Source organism: Macaca mulatta, chromosome 1, assembly GCF_049350105.2.
Source record: "Macaca mulatta isolate MMU2019108-1 chromosome 1, T2T-MMU8v2.0, whole genome shotgun sequence".
In the NCBI taxonomy this organism is placed as follows: domain Eukaryota; kingdom Metazoa; phylum Chordata; class Mammalia; order Primates; family Cercopithecidae; genus Macaca; species Macaca mulatta.
In genome coordinates this window covers 230335414-230338554 of record NC_133406.1, presented here as the reverse complement: position 1 = coordinate 230338554, position 3141 = coordinate 230335414, and the positions used below count along the sequence as shown (strand labels likewise).

General features: G+C 51.2%; 1 long non-coding RNA gene across 1 annotated transcript; it reads left to right on the top strand.

Moving 5' to 3' along the window:
* Window positions 1–673, top strand: LOC144336380 (uncharacterized). The gene is made up of 2 exons (XR_013408112.1): window positions 1–115; window positions 536–673. It is a non-coding gene; the product is annotated as an uncharacterized LOC144336380 (long non-coding RNA).
* The last annotated feature ends 2468 nt before the right edge of the window (window positions 674–3141 follow it).

Sequence of the window (3141 nt, the reverse complement as noted above, 5' to 3'; positions counted from 1 at the left end):
CACCCAGGCTGGAGTGCAGGCACAATTATGGCTTCCTGCAGCCTTGACCTCCCCAGGTTCAGGTGATCCTCCCACCTCAGTTTTTCTATTTTTAGTAGAAGCCTCCGCCTCCCAGGTTCAAACAATTCTCCTGCCTCAGCCTCCTGAGTAGCTGGGATTACAGGCGTGTGCCACCACGATGGGTTAATTTTTGTATTTTTAGTAAAGACAGGGTTATACCATATTGCCCAGGCTGGTCTTGAACTCCTGGGCTCAAGTGATCCACCTGTCTTGGCCCCACAAAGTGCTGGGATTACAGGCGTGAGCCCCCATACCTGGCCAGCAGTTTCTTAAAAAAGTTAAACTTGGCTGGGCACGGTGGCTCACGCCTGTAATCCCAGCAGTTTGGGAGGCCGAGACGGGCAGATCACGAGGTCAGGAGATCAAGACCATCCTGGCTAACATGGCGAAACTCTGTCTCTACTAAAAATACAAAATATTAGCCTGGTGCGGTGGCGGGCGCCTGTAGTCCCAGCTACTCGGGAGGCTGAGGCAGGAGAATGGCGTGAACCCGGGAGGCGGAGCTTGCAGCGAGCCGAGATCGAGCCACTGCACTCCAGCCTGGGCAACAGAGCAAGACTCCGTCTCAAAAAAAAAAAAAAAAGTTAAACTTACATTAAAACCCAGCAATCCACTCCTAAGTATATGTCCAAAAGAAAAGAAAACAATAGGCTGGGTGCAGTGGCTCACACCTGTAATTCCAGCACTTTTGGAGGCTGAGGCGTGTGGCTCTCCTGAGCTCAGGAGTTCGAGACCACCCAGGGCAACATAGTAAAACCCCGTGTCCACTAAAAATACAAAAAAATTAACCGGGTGTGGTGGGGCACGCCTCTAGTCCCAGCTACTTGGGAGGCTGAGGCAGGAGAATCGCTTGAGCTCCAGAGGCGAAGGTTTCAGTGAGCCGAGATCGTGCCACTGCACTCTAGCGTGGGCTACAGAGTGAGACTCCATCTCACACACACTAAAACAAGAAATGAAAACAACAATTTGTACATGAGTTCAAAACAATTATTTATTTATTCCCCAAACTAGAAACAATCCAAATATCTATCAACAAATGGATAAGCAAATGATGATATAATTGCATTATGGAATACCACTCAGCAATGAAAAGGAACCAACCACTCACACCTACAACAGCACCGACGAGCCTCAGAAATGTCACGCTAAGTGAAAGAAGCCAGAGCAAAAAATTACATGCTATTCCATTTCTATGAAATTTCGGGAAAAAGCAAAACCATGCAAAGTAGATCAGAGGTTGGTTGGGGGTGAGAGCAAAGACTGACTACAAATAGGCCCAAGGGAACATTTTGGGGTGATGGGAGTTTCTAAAAGTGGATTATGGTGATGGCCACACAACAGTATAAAGATCATCCAAATGTATTCTTACAACGTTTGAATTGTATGACATGTAAATTATCTCATTAAATCTGTATTTTTAAAAAAGAACTGTGCTGTGAAGTCTGACATATTTTAAAGTAGGATGTCTTAGCCAGGCGTGGTGTTGCGTGCCTGTAGTCCTAACTACTCAGGAAGTTGAGGCTAGAAGACTGCTCGACCTCAGGAGTTCAAGGTTGCAGTAAGCTATGATCATGCCACTGCACTCCACCCTGGGCAACAGAGCAAAGACCCTGTCTTTAAAAAAATTAAAAACTTACTGGGCACAGTGGCTCACACCTCTAATCCCAGCACTTTGGGAGACTGAGGCAGGTGGATCACTTGAGGTCAGGAGTTCGAGACCAGCCTCGCCAACGTGGTGAAACCCTGTCTCTACGAAAAATAAAAAAATTAGCTGGGTATGGTAACATGTGCTTGTAGTCCCAGCTACTAGGGAGGCTGAAGCAGGAGACTCGCTTGAACCTGGGAGGTGGAGGTTGCAGTGAGCCGAGATCACGCCACTGCCCTCCAGCCTGGAGACAGAGCAAGACTCCATCTCAGCAACAACAAAAAAAGCCGGGCATGGTGGCTCATGCCTGTAATCTCAGCACTCTGGGAGGCCGAGACGGGCGGATCACGAGGTCAGGAGTTTCAGACTAGCCTGGCCAAGATGGTGAAACCCCGTCTCTACTAAAAATACAAAAATTAGCTGGGCGTGGTGGAAGGCGCCTGTAATCCCAGCTACTTGGGAGGCTGAGGCAGGAAAATTGCTTGAACCCGGGAGGCGGAGGTTGTAGTGAGCTGAGATCACACCACTGCACTCCAGCCCGGGCAATAGTGCGAGACTCCGTCTCAAAAAAAAAAAAAAAAAAAAAAAAAAAAAATCTAAAACTCAAACTTTTGAATAACAATTTCCTCCTAGCAAGAAGGGACTCAGTAAGATGAATAGCGCTGCTTGGCCACTTTGCAAATATCTTTAATGTCTGGCTTAAGATGGCTGGATTTTCATATCTGCCTCTGCATTTAACCCGGTCCATCTCGCGGGTCACATAGCCTCTGCAAAATGCGAAGGGGTTCAGTGCCATTATCTCCGGGCCTGGGTAAAAGACTCAAGTCCTGGCCCCATCATATTCCCACCAATACATACCACGCCTGCGCTGTCTGCGCCTGGGTCTCGTCACCCGCAGTGAGCGGTCGCACGGCCCCACATCAGGATCGCCCTGAGGCTCAGCCTTTCCCGGCCCCATTCCGAGTGCGTACAGGACAGAACCAGCACGCCAGGCCTCTGCCCCAGAGCAGAGGGCCACGATGCGGACCCGCACAGTGCACCGCAGTGACCTGAGGAAGGAGCGACGGACGCTGGCGCCAAAGGCGTCCGAGTGCCTGGTAAACTGTAAAGCGCAGTCCTGCGTGAGTTGCTATAGCTACGGCTGCGCCAGACGCACAGCTTGCAGGACCGAGGTGCAGGTGGGAGGAGCGGAAAACTCTGCGCGTGGGCGGGGAGCCCCGACCCTCGCCGGGGCCACGTCAATCTAGGTGCTCGGCGCTCTACTGATCCGGCCCCCGGGAGTGGGCGGGCACGTTTGCCTCGGATTGTCTAACAGGCGTAGGAGAGAGCCAATGGCGTGGCTCACAGCTCCACCCCTTCTATTCGATTGGCCGGCGCCGAAAAGCCGGGCGTGAGAGCCGCAGCCTCTGGAGGGAGCCGCAGCGGGTCTCTCCCTC